At 41.6% G+C, this 17,985-nt stretch overlaps 1 protein-coding gene across 10 annotated transcripts in view; it reads left to right on the top strand.

Annotated features, from left to right (window-relative positions):
* The window catches only part of LOC140699564 (trafficking protein particle complex subunit 9-like), a 217,174-nt gene that overhangs the window by 39,991 nt on the left and 159,198 nt on the right, over positions 1 to 17,985 (top strand). For 4 of the 10 annotated variants that reach the window (XR_012077740.1, XR_012077742.1, XR_012077736.1 and 1 more), the window contains exons 2-3: positions 6,793 to 6,886; positions 7,166 to 7,436. The exons of 1 other annotated variant lie outside the window; for it this stretch is intronic. The gene's annotated coding sequence lies outside the window, so the exon portion shown is untranslated. Of the gene's footprint in view, positions 1 to 6,742; positions 6,887 to 7,165; positions 7,437 to 17,985 lie in introns of those variants that run through there. 5 more of the 10 variants (XR_012077739.1, XR_012077738.1, XR_012077741.1 and 2 more) reach the window with 3 other exon arrangements.

The following is a 17,985-nucleotide window of genomic DNA, read 5'->3' on the forward strand; positions in this document are numbered from 1 at the left end:
AATTGATGAGCAAAGAAATCAATTAAGTGTATCGGTATTTGACTAATAGAAGTCAGACAGCCCAGACTGTCTAGTTATGCCCAAAGGAAAGTACTGAATTCACCTGCAGAATTAGGTGCTTTTCCATGTAGAAGCAGCTTAGAGCAATCAGAAAAATCAGTCTTATGATGAGATATAAAAAGAATACAATATCTTTTATTTCTGAAACTTTTCTACAGAAAGTTGTGTAGAGCTAAAATTAATTTTCAAGCACCAGGAGTTAAGAGTTTAGGTGGTTCTGTGGGATCGTTATTCAGGGATGTGTCTAGACCCTGCTGGAGTGGCTGAAGCTGGCAGGAAAAGACCCAGAGCCAGGATTTGTCATCCTAGGATGTCCTCCATAATGGTTCCATGTGGGAGCCCATGATTGGGTTAACAAATTGTAACACATCCCAGCCGACTGTCAACTTTAAGAAGAAAAAATGTGCTTAGTAACTGCTTTAAAGCAAGCACCTGTGCATCCTCACTTCTGTCTCCTTGCCATAAAAAGGAGAGAAAATGCCTTGCTTACATATTTGAGGGTATAGATAGCACTCTGCTTATTGCACAGCAATGACCCAGGCCCTCAGCTATAAACGCCGGGCCTGTGTGGTGTTAGATAGTCTATTATCCCCAAAACAGGGACCAGGCTGGTCTGGTGGTCTGCTTTGTAATAAACATGTCTAAAAAATGTATCTTGTTCCCCTCACCCCATGACTTCCCTAAAGGTAAACTAAGCCTTAGTACTCATGGTGGAGTCTACAATCTCTGTCTCATCCCTTCTTTCCCCAAGTTCCTGCCTACTATCTCACAACTGTTAATGACTTTTTCCTTTGATTATACACAATAAATATGGGAGCATTTGAGAGACTCGTGGAGTTGGCTCCCTAATCCCTCTCGCTATCTTTCCTTTTTCCACAGTCTTGAGTAATTCATTCCTTGTCGGTAAGACTTCCGCCAGCCAGAACCCACAGTTCCAGGTGAGAAGGATGCAGGCTTTATCCCTCCTACCCGAGGGAGAGAGAGTAGATAATTGAGATATGCTCCCCTGTGGTCCCTTCCTGCCCCAGGGCCACTCCAGTTCACCTGCAGCCTTTTGGCCTCTGCTCAAAGGGCCTCTGTCCCAGGATTGACTGCAGCCTTTTATTCCCTTGTCAACATTCCCTGTGCCTTTCAGAGGTTGGTCTCTTCTCTGCAATTCAACCCTGGCAGATATGATGGTGGTCAGCATGCTTGTGGGCAGTTACTTGGGGAATCCCAGGAGCCATGCTGATTCTCCTGAGTCATTCGGGGTTACAGAACTGTCAAGCACTGCAGGAAGGCCATTCACGTGAGTTCAACACAGCATTACATCACTTTCATTTTATTTTTGAATTTTCAGTGGAGAAATTATTTGTAGCACACTGTTCCAGATTTTAGGCCGCCTGCTTTCCTCACCACCATTTCCTTGTTGGCTCTGGTGCTTGTTTTAAGAACCAGGTTTCTCCTCTGGTCATTTGTAGCAGCTGGGCTTGCCGAATCCTTGAATTGCATTTGAAGCAGAATGCTTCTTCGTGATGTCAAACTGATTTTCCTTGTCATGACTGAATATTTCGTGTACACTCAGTAACAGTTTCAAGTGAAATGCTCTTGTCCAATTTCGGTTAACTAATATTTGCTGATCTCCTGTTTTCATGCTGAGGGCAGTTTCTTCTTCCTGTAATAAATGTTAACAATTTGCATTTACTATGGAAGGTACTAGCCCAAGGTGCTTTTGTTCTTAATAGTTTTAATACAAATCACCCATTAAAATGTACAGCGGATTTTACTCTATGCCCAGAAATGTGCATCCCAGTCAATCTTAGAACATTTTCATCCCCCCAACAGGAAACCCAGTACGCATAAGCAGACATTATCAACTTCCCCATTCTCCCCAAGCCCCAGGGAGCCACTCTTCTGTCTCTGTGGATTTGTGTGTGCTGAACATTTCATGCAAATCAAGTCACTTCATGTAAGTGGAACCATCTATTTTGACTGACTTCTTTCACACTGAGTAACGTTTTCAATATTTGTCCACGTTGTGGCCCTGGGTCAGTACTCTATGCTTTGCTATTGCTGAATAATATTCCACTGTATGGCTGGGCCCCTCTGTTTACCCATTCATCACGTGATAGACATTTGGGTTGTTTCTGTTTTTTGGCTCTGAAAAGTAATGGAGAAAAGTAATGGTGAAAATTTCTGTAGGAGTTTTTATGTGAACATTTGTTTTCAGTTCTCTTACTTCTGTGCCCAGGAAGCAGAATTGCTGGATCATTCAGAAACCAAATATTCAATTCTCTGAGGACATGCCAGGATGTTTTCCAAAGAGGCCACGCTGTGTTACGTTCTCACGAGCAAGGGCTGCGAGCTCCGCTTCCTCTGTGTCCTCATTAATGCTTGTTAATCTTTTTTTGATTATAATCTATTGTAGTGAGTGTGAAGCGGTTTCTCCTAGTTGTTTTGACTTGATTTCCTTTAGAGCTAATGTTATTCAACATCGTTTCATTGTGCTTATTGGCCATTTGTATATTTTCCTTGAAAATATATTTTCAGATCCTTTATTCATTTTTTAATTGAGTTGTCTTTTTATTGTTGAGCTGTGGAATTTTATTTTTGATACACAAATTCCTTATCAGATAAATGATTTGAAAAAATTTTCTCCTGAGTGTTGTTTTTTCACTTTCTGGATGGTGCCTTTTGAAGCAAAGTTTTAAATTTTAATGAACTCCAATTTATCTCTGTTTTCATTTTTCCTTGTGCTTTTGGGATAATATTAAATATCTGATGTATTTTATTTAAACTTGTATATTTAAAATAACTTAATTCTTAGACCGTTCTAGGAGATGGGTACTGTTGTTGTCCCCAGTCTATGCATCGGAGACTGAGATGCAGAGAATTTCACTGACATATCAGTGTCAAAGCTACCCAGTGCTGTGGGAATTCAGACCCTCATATTTTCCCCTAGCATCTGAGCTCTTCACCACCATGCTCCACTCTTTCCAGGGATCGTTAAAGAAAAAGTCTTTACTTTTTTGATTTCTTGTTAGATTTTTTTCTCATTGGGGACCTCATCTCCTCATTTTACTTTTGGATATCGGTGTAGATTTATTTTAGGTCTCATATATGGAGAAGCATTGCTATCAGTTAACTTCTTTATTACTCACTCTCCAGTGATGATTGTTACTAGTTGACCTAATCAAGTCATGCTTAAGTCTTTCCTGCTCATGACACTAACAGCAGAGTCATGACTTATAGAATGCTCAAAGAAGAAAGTACTTGACTGATTTTATTTTGCTACCCAATCAAATCAATCAAATAAAAACCCCAGTGTTGACACAGACTATAAGCCCTCCAGAATAGGGTCACTGTCTTCCTTGTGTTTCATTTGTTGGGTCACAGTGTCTGGATAGTGCCTTGCTCTCCAGCAGTTTTGTGAGGATACGGTGCTCGTGAATCATTTTAAGGACAGAATTTTGACAATAGACTGCTGTTTATTTCATGAGGGAAAAGGTAGTATAGAATTACTTCTCAGATCTGTTTTAAAATTAAGCTTTGAATTTTGAGAATAGTTCAAGAAACCATAAAAAGATGTTTTTCACTAATTTTAGATCTATCTTAGACACATTATGTTTACATAGCAGAGTAACTTATCAAGTAGATTTGACAAGAGGAGTGTAATATTGATTATTTGTTTTAATTGAAATATTCTACCTGGGATAAAGTAATCAGTGCCTATAAATGAACAAATATGTTTGTATTTCTATGCAACATGGGAGCAGACTTCATATGTTTCTATATAATATATATGACTGTGTGTTTTAATCTTTCTGTCAGTGTTTGAATAGTTTTTCAGCAATTTTGTAACTTTAGAATTCTTCTAAGAAAATCACCCCCGATTCTAGTGCAGTTTGTAATGTGTATCCTGTCTTATGCATGGGATTCCACTGTCCCCTCAGTGAGGAATTTCCTCTCCTATTGTGTTAGTAGCAGGAACTGTGATTTCTAGGCCTTTGCTCTCCATGTGTTTGCAGTTGGCTGTCAGTCACGATTTTCCCTTTCCTGAGTTTTCATTGTTATATTAGGATTTCTGAAAATAACTATTAATATGTTGCATTGGTCTCCCTAGAAACTTGACGTCTTAGTGCTTTTCAGTTTTCAATTTATGAAAAATGCAAATGCACTCTTGTTTTTAAGTTGTCCTTTTTCACTAGATATTTGTTTATCTCTTTATTGATAAAATAATTTTTTCCCAATGAATGAATCGGTGTGCATGTTTTAAAGGATAACTTATTTTTTATTTTTCTTATTGTTACAGTAATATTCATTGTAGAGAATTTAGTAAATAAGGATAAACACAGTAATAACTTCACAATGGCCTCTAATCTCACCTGGAGGTACAGTTGTAAGGTTTGAAATTGAGAATTACAAGTCCTCTCAAATTGTTCTTTTTCAAGTACGTTTTGTTTACTGAGATCCTCGAATTTCCAAATGAATTGTAGCAGCAGATAGTTTCTGCAGAGGAGCCCGCTGGGATTGTGATCGAGACCACGTTGAATATACGAATCGCTCTGGGGAGCACTGCCATTCCAAGAGCACTGTCTTTTGATAGAGGAATGTGTGTGGAGTGTCTGTCCTTGTATTTAGGTCTTCTTAACTTTTTTTTTCAACAATGCTTTGAGTTTACAGAGTACTATTTTACTTTTTTTATCTTTGCCTTTATACTGAGGACAAGTGTGCAAGTTACCGGGATCAGAAATGTATTTGAGCCCCGCAACTTGCTGCCACCATGGATGCTGCGCTCTTGCTTCGCCCGCTGTACAATCTTGCACAGAATACGACCTCAGTAACTCTCTCTTGAATGAATGATTATATGATTGTTGGATGATGCTTGAGAGTCATTGTGATGATTTTTTCCCCCAGCCTTTCCTCAGTTCTTAACTATGCCCTTTCCCTTCCTAAACTCCAGCCTGGGTTTCAGCCTGCCTGTGGCATTGATTTTCCCTGTTTGTGGACTCTTCCTTTCACTAGTTCACGATAAAGTTACATGTGGGCTGTGGAAACTTGCTAGATGTCAAGAAAGAGCAAATCCATTGTATGCTAATATTTTTAGAGTGTGTTATTGTTTTATCGATTGAAATTACATGAGGCTGCCCCCTGAGCCCTCCCGTGAGCTCTTTTCACCTTCCTACAGCTGATACTGCTCTAATTGCTGCATGTGCCCTTTCCCCAGCTTTGGTTTTGGAATTGAATAAGTCACCATCACTGGAGCCCTCTCTTTAAAAGATAAAGAGAACATTTGCTCCTTCTCCCTGTTTGGGGACTTCGATGAGATGAGATCCCAGATAAAGAATGGAGCCCCACCTCATTCTGACCTCCGCTCTTTCCGTTCATTTCTTCACGGGAAAAGAGTACTATTCAACAGTATAAAGATTAATTGTGAGCTAATGAGATAGACAGGACAACCGATCATTTATTAAATACCCTTTCATGATAGAAACAAATGTATTATACACACAAACAGCACACAAAGCACGGTAGTACCATGGTTACATTCGTGCGACCGAGTTCGATTCCTGCTCTGGAGTGACAAGTCCTGTGTGATGGAGAACTGGTAGGTTGGCTTAGCCTCTCCAGAACTGATTTTCTGTCCTGCAGAGACGGGGCTCGCTAGGCGTCCCGCCCCGTAGAGGTGCTGTGGGGTGTAAATGACGCGCGTGGGCAGCCCGAGCACAGCTGCTCGTTCCTCGTAAGTGCAGGGTAGCATAGCTTTTGCAGTGACGGCTTTATGACCGCCCCATGTAGACTGTCAGTGCTCCGAAGGGATGCCTTGTGGTTTGGAGATGGGATTCTCACTTCTGTAAATACCCAAGTATAGTGTTATTGGGCCTTGCTGATTTGAGTCTATTCTTTAGAAAGTACATATTGTAGATATATTTTTCAAGCATGCGTACTTTTTTTCTTTTACTATTTAAAGTTCTACCCTCTCATCTCTTGGTGTTACTTTTCATGGAATCCAGGAAACAGTCCTAAGCTACCTGCCTCTTCACACTTTTCCGTGGTGGTTTCCTTCCCTGATTAGAAGAGGGTTTTGCATAGGAAATTTTATTTGTTCCCCTTTTCTTGGAGTCTCTCTCTCTGTCTGCCCATCTCTCACCTCTCAATCTGTCCATTTCTCAACCCACTGATTCTTCTGACATGTTCCAAAACGCATTTCAGGCAGCTTACAGAAGAACAGATACTAAATAAACAGGTGAGAAAATGGAGCCAAGTTCAGACAGTGAGGCTAGGAGGCGAGCCTGTGTGAGGGTTGCAGGCGTGAGACACACGCCTCTGCCCTGTGACTTATAAGAACGACAGCAGCAGTGTGCTTCAAGCTCCCAGCAGACACAGGGAAGCAGGGTTTGTGGGAGATGCTTACTGGCTGTGAAATAAATAAGTGGCTTAGGAGAAGCTCAGCCTTTCCAGCTACTAAGGCTCAGGAGAATATTTTGAGTGTCTTCCAAAATCAGAGTATGGCATCTTTTCTTTTTTCAGAGTTCTATGTATAGTTGGTTACATTCTATACCTGGAAATTTCTCCAAAACTCCTTCCCACGTGAGTCCCATGGCTCGGGAATTGGGTGGTTCTGCTCATTGACGGGGGTTGGCCAGAAACAGAAAATGAGAGCCTCAAAGGAGCCTGGGATTTGTCAGTTATGTTTTGTCAGTGCTGTAGGGTTCAAGAAATGCTTTCACCATTTCTCTCCATCTGAGGCAGCAGCGTGATGTCTTACCAGCATCAGGAGCTCAGGGCCACAAGATGGTGGGGGTTGACTGCACTGCCGTCAAGACAGCTGAGCTAGTCACTGCAGGTGTGGTTCTTTTACATACTGCATTTCATGTTCTTTACTAGAATGTTTCAACAGGGAGTTAATTAACTGAGTTAATTAACATTTAATAAATATGATGCTTTGTTGAAAAGACAGTTATAGGCAGAATATAAGCTGTGAAGTCTTTAAAAACGGTTTCATTACTGAAATTTCATTTGGGTAGATACACAGTTTATCTTATATATGCCTCTCTTTTAAAGTAACAAAGAAACAAGACAGAAAAGGCAGAGGATGATTTCTGTTCTTCCTCTCGGCTTGCAGGTGCCCTCACCCCCAGTAGCATCAATCCAGACACCAGCACTGACACTGGCCGTGCTCAGAACTGCCTCAGGCCTGAAGACACTGCTGACAAATAGAAGGGGATCACGCCCTGTTACAGCAGGTGCTCTCAATTTGTGGGTCCTTATGTAACTGCATGGTGTTAATCAGGATCGCCCGTCCTACATTGTGTGATGCTGCTGCCTTGTCTCCTAGTTACTTGTTTCTCTAAGTATTCTTGTATTATTCTCCAATGCGTAGTACTACACACCTAAAAATGCTTTTTTTCAGATGAAAAAGAATGTGCATTTAAAATAATAAGTCTGAAAAAGTGGGCAAAAGAGGCTATCCTTGTCCCGCTATTCAAAGATAATAATTAACACGTTAACATATATTTTCGTCAGTGTGTATCACCTCTGTCATAAAAAACCAGAGAGCACTCTGTGACTGTTTGCTGTGTGGACACCTCCAATTTCCATTCGGCTTTTTATATGTTTTTCTACAATATTCTATCTCCTCTGGCATGATTTTTGATGACCAGTATAGCATTCTGTCTTGTGGAGGCATCGTCCATTTTACTTCGGACTTAAATAAACTTTTAAATTCCAAGTATACTTAACTGAAATACTGAAAAGAGAACTGTGGTGGTACAGGAAGACCCTACCTCCCTTCCCCTTATTTCCGAAGATTAAAAGCTGTTGAAAATTTGGTATATATATTTCATGACCTTTATGCCTATGACATACATATATACACACATATGAGAATTCCATGTATACGTGTGTGTATATAAGCTTTATTTAAAAATGAGACCATACTATATGTTTTTCTGCAGCTCGCTTTGTTCACTCAGGTGTATATCATAGACGTCCTCCCACTCCAGACTCACCCGGTCCTTTCAGTAGAGTGGAGGGGTCTCCTGATTTGCGGGTGTGGTCTCTTTCCCACGCACACCTTTGGTGAGAGAATGCTGTGGACAAGGCCCTGGACCACGGCGAAACGCCGGCTCCCTCATTGCTCGCAGCTCGTCGTGTTTTACCGCATCATTGTCTTGATGGTGGACAGTTAAGTTTTCTCCATTTTCCACTGTCAGAAAGGATATTTGACTGGCATCCTTCTTGTACAGACATTCCTGTGATCTTTTATGAGTATTCCTTTAGTTAAGGCTTCTGGAAATTTAGTCCCTGGATGTGACATTTACATTCATCACAGACTCCTTTCAAGTGACTCTAGAAATTCCTTCCATAGGGGAATGAAAAGATGCACAATTACTTATGTAACGAATTCTCTATTGCTGGATATGATTTCACTTCAGTTTTTCTTCCCACCATTGTAAACAGTGCTGTGTAAATGCCCTGATGGGTACATCTTTTTGGACTAAATTTGTTTTATCCTAAAGGAAACGATTTGTAGAAGTGGTGTTGAGTCAGTGTGTACGTACGTTTTTCAGAGTTTACATATCCATTGACATGTCGTCCTCTGAAAATGTCGCTCATGGTTTCTTCTCCCACAGATGGACACTAGCTAGAATATCTTTTAAAAATATTTGCCAATATGATGAGCAAAAGTGCTTTTTCATTGTTTTAGTTTGCATTTGATGACCAGTGAGGTATTGAGCATTTTTCACTCATTAGCCATTTGACTTTTTTAAAATGAATGATTCCTTTTATCCTTTGCACACATTTAAGTGGGGGAGCTTCTTGTTGCTTTGTGAAGCTCTTTGTATACTTCTTGTCTTCAACAACATGTATCACAGAGCTTTTTCTTGTCATTTCTTGCCTTTCATTTTGTTTAGGAGGATTTTTATTTTGGTAGTGTCTCAAAATATTCTTATGATAATAAATGTATTCCTTATGGGTTTTATCTTTGACATTATTCTTAAAAATAATTTCTTATACGGGAATAAATCTCTGTAGGTTTTTTTTTAATCTCTAAGATGGAGATGATAATAGTGCTTGTTAATGTAAGGGTAAGTTGAGTTAATAAGAGCAAAGTGTTGTATTTGCTGTTATTAGTACTTTTTAATATTTACATCACTGTCTGTAATTTATCTTGTGGTCCTTATGAGAAGAATAGTATTTATTCTTTCCAGGTGATTCTCAGATTGTCTCAGGACAATTATTGAAGTCATACTTTTCTCTTTGATTTGAAATCCCACCTTTACAAATTACTTATGTACACTAGAGTCTCTTTTTGACCTCATGGTTCCCTTCTGTCAATCTGTCTTTCTTACTCCAGCACCATAACTTACATATTGTAAAAATTTATTTAATAATTGGCAGTCTGAATTTTTTTTGATTCTTTTCTTCCATCCCAAATTTTCTTGTCTAGTATTATGATTTTATTATTCCTGAAGAATTCCAAAATATTTTGTTCAAGTTAAAAAAAATCAGATTGGAGTTGTCATGGGATTTTTTAGTAAGTTTTGAATTATTCTGATGAGAACTTACATCTTTACAAAACTGCTTTCCTCCATGCAATTTGTTTATGTTTCTACATTCTCACCTCTTACTTTACCCCTCAGTACAGTCCTGAAGTTTCTCCATTTAGAACATGGGCATTATTTTTTAACTTATTCCAGATTATTGTTTCTGTTTTTGTCAATTTTGTAAGTGAAAATTTTTTGCTATTATATTTTTAAACGCTTAAAACTGAAATTTAGAAAGGAAGATTCGGTTTGTAAATACTCACTTTGTAATTTGTCATTTAAAATTGTAAGTATTAAGTAGTTGTTCCAGAATCCTTTCTTTTTTGTTTTTAAAAATTTGTGTCAAAGATTCTCAAAATGGTCATAGCTAAGTAGTATAGGTGGGGAGACAGATGGAGAGAGGTAGTGTGGCTCATGTACAAACTGTGAGCAGTGTCATGGCTGCCTTTAGGCTGGAGAAACCACAGAAGAGCCCAGGTTAGACAAGGAATGGCTTTTTATGCACTTGAAAGCCAGCTTTCCTGCCTATATGGTGAAGCCTGGTGGGCGTGGCAGGTAGATGATCAAGGTCTGATCAAGGTCATTTGCTGCACAGAGCGCTGTGTCTGTGAGAAATGGTGACCATTGCCATGGGATATGCTTGGTGCCAGGAACAATGCAGGGGAGCTGGGGAGCCTGTGTTAAGGATTTTCCAGTCCTGGGAGTGGGAAGATCAGACTCTGCATTCAGATCTGTGTTTGAATTAATCCTCTTTAATTTACTGGACCTCTGACTTTTGTCAAGTTATGCAACCTGTTTGAACTCCTGCTTTGTTGTCTCTCAAAACAGGAGAATTGCAGCCTGCTGCTAGAGTGTTTGATCAGGGTAAATGATTTGCGTCTATAAGATGCCACATACAGTCACAAGCTCAGTGAGCAATGAGCTGTCCCCTCTTCTCCTGCAACTCAATGCTCGATAAGTCATCAGCGGAAAGCGAGTCCCTAAATTGTATGTGGTGCAAGGAAGAACAAAACTAACGTCTTGCCTTTCCCTGGCAGTATTCTTACTTCTTTGCTTCATGTACCTCTTTTCTCCTTCACTCTCCCCTTTCACCTCCTCCACCAAGAGCCTGAGACTCTCTCAGAACACTAGATTCAAATTACTTAAATGTTGGCTCATTCCCATGAAATGACAGTGACTTAAAAAAAACTGTACACATCCCAGAATTCATTGTATTTGATTTACACACACACACGTACACACACACACACATCAGGCTACCTCCCATTTGCTGAGGGAGAAGCACCACTTTTACTGAGTTTTCATTTACTGAGCATGAGAGCAGTCTCTTAAGCAGAATTTCACCTGGCTTCGTACATGGTTTTTTAAATTGGATTTCTGCTTTTTGTCCATAAAAATATTCTCCTATTAGAAGACAGGAAGTGGAGACATAGATATTCTGCTGAGATATTGGTGTTATCATATTTGAGTTTTAATGGACATAAGACAGCATAGAGTCATAAATTTTTATGGATGAGAATCCATGATGATGTACCTTGGACAAGAACCTGGGTCTCCTGCCATCGTGTCCACGCGGGTGAAGAGGCAACTGGGTGGGGGATGGCAGGGAACCTTCTTGCTTGAGTTCCAGGTTCTTGTTAGTTTTCATTGCTCAGCTGCCTTTAGTTTATGTCCATGAGGCCTCTCATGGGAAGGTCACTATGTCCTGAGAGACTGAGTTACTAATCAGCAGAAAGCTCTGGACCCACTCATATTTTCCAGAGTTTTTCTGCTGACCTGCTGACACTTTATATAAATGAGATCTAACAAACTACTGGATATAAAATCCTTATTGTTATCATTTGCCCTCAAGTTCAATAGGAATGGGGTGCTGTCTCAGGCTGTCTAAGGCTAGATCTGAACAAAGATAGGGTGATAGGCTGTGCTGCTGGACCCTCCCCAGTCAAATGGGATTTCCACCTTAGTTTTTAGAATCAGGCAGATGAGTTCAAATCTTGTCTTTATCAGTTATTAGATTTGTGACCTTGGGGAAATAACTACTTTTTTGGTTCCAATTTTCTTTATCTGTAAATAAGTTCAGTATTTATTTTAGGGTTTTTGTTTTAGAATTGAATGAGCTAATTCCCTAATTTATTCCTAAAATACTGATCACATGGTTCTATGCTGGTGCCTTAGTAGTTGATTACTAAGGGACACAACAGTGAGAATGGGGGTGGGGCCCCTGGATCATACAGCTTATATTCCAGGATATGCTTGTAAAAGACAGGATTGCAGTGGATTTTTAGTAAATGTCCATTCCTTTCCTAATCCCCATTGATTGTGTATATATCTTTATACTAATATATGAACAAATTTTTTGCAATTTAAATCTCTTTGTAGTATTTAAAGAATGTAGCTATAACAAAAATACGTGAAATAAAATGACATGACTTTTATTTTCCTTTCAATAAGCAAAACAAAATAAAATAGAAAAGAAAAGAAAAAGTATTGAAGGAGTAGAAATAATTTTATTTCCGTGGAATCAACTCCCTATGTTAGGTTTTTCCATTGTGTTGTTCAACAGCATATAAAATTGACAGGTTGTGACTTCAGTGTTGATAGCTAGGTGAGTATAGTTTCTTTTTGTGGTTGTCTTTGATGAATTATTTGCACTAGATCATAAATGATGTGCATGTTACATATTGGAAACAAGGAAACATTGGAGACATACTACCTCCAATGCAGTCATTTTGTTACCGAGTCCAAACTCGTTCTGCTAGCCGCATGATAGGCCAATAAACCGGGAGATGAGGTGTTGGAGCAAGGAATAGTGACTTCACTTGCAATGCTGGCAGACCCAGAAGACGGCAGACTGATGTCCTGGAGAACTATCTTCCCCAAGTAAGAATTCAGTCTCCTTTTATACTAAAAAGGGGCGGGGTTGTGGTTGGTTGTTGCATACTTCTTGCTTTATGAATTGTTTGTCCTTTGAATCCGCTGTTCTTGCAGCTGTCCATGTGGATCAAATCATGGTACTCCTGTAAAACCTCTAAAAAAACAAAGGCTATTCTCTAGTATGCAACTTGCCATCTCTACAGAAGTGCAGATGAGCTAACATTTTTAAAGATCAGGGCCAGGAGAATAGGCTTTCCTGTAGATTTCAGGCTAAAGGCAACTTTCTTTTTCAAATGGTGCAGAGCTACCAAGTCTGAGCCTAGGAAACAGGGCACAGGTTTAAACCCAAAGGAACAGATCTAACATAGGGTAAAAACAGTTATATTTTATTACAATTCCCTTTCCAGCTTCATAGATAATTTTAGTAAGAAACATGAGCAATTTTGTATTTTTGCTTCTTAATAACCGATAAGTGGACCAACTATATTTTGTGAGCAGGGATGCTGTGCAGGCATTGGGGTGACAGCAAACTCTTGTTGGGGGTGGCCGACCCTGCAACATCTCTGATGCCCCGTGAGTGTTGGTGAGGGTCCCCGTAGCCAGGGGCTCTCTTCAGGAACCAGCATATGGGCATTGACCTCTGGAGACCTCTTTTTCGGCTGCAGGAATTTTTTTTCAGATATTGAGATTGAAAAATCACTCCAGCTGGGAATAATTAGGGAAAAAAAGAAAAGGAAAAGGGTTTGGAGTAGAGTAGAAGAGTAGGACATAAGATCATGGAGCCTGAGTGCTTGGCAGCGGGGCCTCGGGAGAGAGGGGAGCAGAGGTGGGGAGGGGCCTGGCTCCGGAATCAGCTCCTGTAATTGTCCCCGCGCCCAAGCCACATAGCTTTAAATTGGCCTGGGCCACCTCTCTGGGCTGGATATCACCCTGGGCAGAACCGTGGTATCTGTAAAGTAAAATGACTTCACAACTATTGCACAGAGCTGCAGGTGTAAGAGAGCCTAAGCCTGTCTCAGAGTGCAGTGGACAAGCAGAAAGGAATGGCAAAATTTCCACTGACAGTTGAAATTTTGTTAAATAGCCTGCTACAGTTGTTTGCATCACTTGAATGAATGCAGGCATATTTCTGTGGGCATTTATAGGTTCACTCAACCCCACCAGCCCCTCTTGCCCACATCGGAGAAGGGCTTTCTCAAGCACAGTGCCCCTCCTGCTTGGGTGGAAAACGCTGCTGGTCCTTGCCTGGGGCCGGGCTGCTGCAGGGCACTGAATCCCCGAGGCACGGACTGTGAGACACGACAGGAACATCTCTGCCCTTGCCTGGGTGTCTCCGTTTCCCCTGCAGTGTAAAAATGCCGGTGACTGAGTTAGAAGCATGCTTCCAAGCTGTCCATGTCCTTGGCATCCAGAAGCAGAGCCTGGAAGCTTCAGAATTTATCCAGAATGCGGTCTACATTCACCTTCAGCAGGTGAGTGTATGTCTTTACACAAGTGGAGGAATTATTGCAGTTTTCCTGGAACTTTCTCACTACAAGTCCATTTGATTTTTCTGTGCTAGGATTCAGTATGGTCTGCTAAAAACTCTGGAGTGAGATCTTGAAACCCTGATGAAGAGCATAATTTATTTCATTTCTCTATATGATACTCTTTTACTTTTAAAATTCAGAATTTTTGGTTGTTTCAGGAATATTTTGGGGGGGCTGGAGAATCATCTTTGCGACCTGTTGCTTTGTGACTCTCACCTGTCTTCTGTCACTTGTGAGGCGGTTCCATTTGTGACCCTGTCCGGGTTGTTCATGTTATAAAACATAAAGCCTGTAAAAGTACAGTCCCTTTTCCTCTGAAGACATTCCACAAATACTCCTTTAACCTGGGTGTGGTTTTAAGAAGACAGAATTTTTAGAACATGTCCTTGCAGGTTGCTAGTGCAAAATCCCAAAATCAATAGTCTAGCTCAACACCTAAAATCTTTCTAATTTACCTTGGACTTGTATGGATAAGTGAAGCAGTTTGCTAAGAACTCAGACCAGGTTTAGAATACAGGCTGGTGTAGCTCAGCAGGTCCTCCCAAGCTGATGCTCTGCCAGAGGGCGGGGCCGAGGGGAGAGGGCGGGTCCTGCCCTCCCTGAGGTGACAATTTCATGGCAAAGACTTTCACCTGGTGAAGAACTTGGAGTTTCTTCTAAGAAGAGTGGGTCTGAAAAGAGTCCAAAAAGCGCGGGAGTGGCACAGTCCCATTTGTCTCAAGTAGGGGAGAGCGGCTGTGGGGCCACTTAGGAGACTCGTGAGTCCAGGTGGGCAGTGTTGGTGGCTTCCACTTGAGCGGTGGGACGGTCAGTGTTTAAAAGCGAACATATTGAAGGCATGTTTAGATGGTAAAAAGGAAAGGATGAAGGCTGTCTGTGAATGCAGAATGGAGTAAGGCCCAGGTTTCTGGGTGGATTAATGAGTTAAATGATGGTCCTTCTGTGCTCTGAGGAGGGAAAGCTGCAGAGGGAGTTCTGTGGAAAACTGATGAGTTCAGCTGTGGGTAAAGTGAAAGGTTGTTAGATGTGTGGTCTGGGAGCTCAGGTGAGAGCCAGTAGTGAATAGGGGGAGGTGAGAGGGACTTTCAAATAATTCTGTCTTGTGAACATACAAATAAGTATGAGTAATGACACAATTAACACCTCTATATTCTGGATTTAAAGCCCAGTAACATTTTGCTATACTGACTGCAGAGGTTCTTAATATTTTTTAATAGAAATAAGTAGAAACAAAATAGTGGAGTTAGTGAGCATCTTAGAGTAGATATGTGTCCTTGTATGTATTTTTATACCTCATCTGTTTATAACCATAATCTACAAAAAGTTATCTTGCTTAGCATAAGAGTTAAACACAGGGACGTGACACACACTGTTGGGGGTTGAAGCTGATCTTCTCGGGCAAATTATGGACCCTCTCTTTGCCTTAGTTGTATCGTCTGTGACTGCCCCAGGGCCCCTCATCACAGCTGATTTCCTAGACTAGAAGTTGGGAGGGAGGCTGCTGAAGGGATTAAGAGGTGGCAACTGCTATGGATATTGAAGAGAGAGACAAAAACAGATTAAAGCCGATAAACTGAGTACAAATACCATCTAAATAGAAGGAATCCACAGTGTTTTGAGCCGCTTATCATAAGAGAAAGAAAATCACGTGGATCCAAAGCTCTTGAGCATATGAGTATTGTGGGTGGGAGGGTGTCTTTATAAAAGTGTTGAGAAAAGGCCTCTTTGTTTTCCTTGGCATTCCCAGTAAGGATGGGGAGCAGAAGCGAAACCCTCTGCTTCACAGTTGAAGGTGCTGTTTTGTGCGAAACTGACCAAAGTTTGGAAACCAGTCATCATCGATGCTGGCAAATGAAGAGGCTTCTGGATTGGGTGGGGCACTTGCTGTGACTTCCAGGTGACCTGCTGGCTGGGGGCTGTGAGGCGGGCAGTAGTTTTGCAGGGTGGCCCGGGCATAATCCCTGGCTCTGATGCTGCTGGTCTGATTAACAGATCTGGGCGCACACTGTCCTAATGGGGCAGCTCGGGATGTGGCCTGGGACACCTGCCATGCTGAGAGCGAGAAGAGGGCTCCCCTGAGGGGGTGTCCCTGCGGAGATTGGAAACCTACACCTGCAGGGGAGGAAGAGCCTCTGAGCAGCGGGCCGGATGCACAGGCAAGACCAGCCTGAGCAATGAGGTTTCCGGGAGCCGGAAGTCATACAGTGGCCCAAACGGCCTTGTTCCTGAGAGACTGGAGGGAATAGATGCTGAAAAGGCAGGCTAGGGTCAGACCCTGTGGTGGGTTATGAGTGACAGGAGAGGATTGTTCAGGCAGGCATGAGAGAACCCTGTGGGCGTCCCAGCTGGGGTGTCACGCCGAAGGGAAGAACAGAGATATAGACTTTGCCACTTATTAGCTGTGTGACTTTGAGCAATATCACCCCACATCTCTCTCTATATATATTCATCTGTAAAGTGACACAGCGACAAGGTCGTGTCATCAGAAGTATTAGCTTAGCTTTGATCCTCTTTGTCCAGTCCTGTCAGTGCTTCCCTGCAAGGTACTGCAACGGCTGCCCTTACCCTGAGACGGGAGGGCATAGAGGGACAATGTAATTCCCGAGGGCAGGAAGGGGTTGCCTTAAAAGCAGACATGTAACCGCCTGCAGCTGCAGACCTGCAGGCAGTTTGGTTGACGGTCCTTGAGAGGACTTTGGAGGCCTTAGCGTCGTCTTAAGTCTTGTTTCCCCTTGGGGACCGGATTTGCCTTTGGGGATTGATGTTGAAGATTTGAGCTTCTGCAAAGCTGTTTTCAGAGATGTGTATATACGTAAAATATCATATAAAATAAAATGATTTATTTAACGTGTGCGACTTTGTAGCTGTTAGGAACAGCTCTGTTGGCCTGGTCTCCACGGAGGACACCAAGGGTGAGCAGAGCGTGCAGGAGGGCAGGCAGCCTGCAGTGCTTCTGTGGGGTGTTCTCCCCAGCAGGGCGCTCTGCTGAGTTGAGTCTTCTATGAGTTTGGTTGCCAGAGGAGCAGACAGCAAATTAATGAGTTCTGGAGGGATTGTATAATGACAGGAAGAAATAGGAACCTGGAGATTTTCCAGACTAAAACACGCTTTTGGTTCCTGATTCAGTGTGTTCCATTACAGAACTGATGAGTTGTGTCTATTCTGGAACATCATTGAAATAAACGTTCAGCCTAAATGTTAAGGGCTTTTTTTATTTGGCTGGAGGACTCGAGCCGGGATGACATCCTCTCACATCACTCTGAGGGACTGCTCCCAAGAGGTAGGGGAGGAGCTAGGATATATAGAAGCATACAACAAGGACCAGGTAATTGGAACAATAAAATATTGCTTGTTATCTAAAGAAAACCAGATATCTCAAGTTCAAGTATTTACTGCTTTTCTATGTATGGTGAGAAGCAAACATCTGGGTCTTTGAATTCATTCTTTTGGCAAGCACCTGGCTATCTAGGGCCAGTATCCTGTCCTTTCTTACTCTGAGTCTGCTCAGAGGGCACCACTGTGAGTGGCTGAGAGGCCGGGCTGCAGGCATGTACTCGCTGGGGGTTGGCAGCAGCCGCTGATGACTTGGATTCAGCATTCTTTGTTTACTGTCATGGATGCAGTATTTTCATTCACATTGTAGTATTTTCATTCACAGTGCTCCCGTTTGGTCCTAAATTCGACCAATATTTTGAGAGACATTTCATGACCAGTTTTGTCCCACGGTGCTAGGATGGCTCATTCCTAGTTCAGGTGAAGAATCTTCTGAGTTGCCATTCAAGGTGTAATTTTTTTTATCAGGCCCTGTTGATAACTAAAAGTTATCTGGATCACCTGTCTTACTAGTCTATTATGATCCAGAAAGTGTTAACCCTTCTTTGCTCATTTCCATACCTAGAATCACACTATTATATTTATTTTATTCAGGGTTATAAATTTTATCTGTTTCTTCAAGATGTTTAGCCATCATCAATCTTGTGGGCCTAGTTACA

The sequence above is a fragment of the Vicugna pacos genome, chromosome 11 (assembly GCF_048564905.1).
Source record: "Vicugna pacos chromosome 11, VicPac4, whole genome shotgun sequence".
Taxonomy (NCBI): Eukaryota; Metazoa; Chordata; class Mammalia; order Artiodactyla; family Camelidae; genus Vicugna; species Vicugna pacos.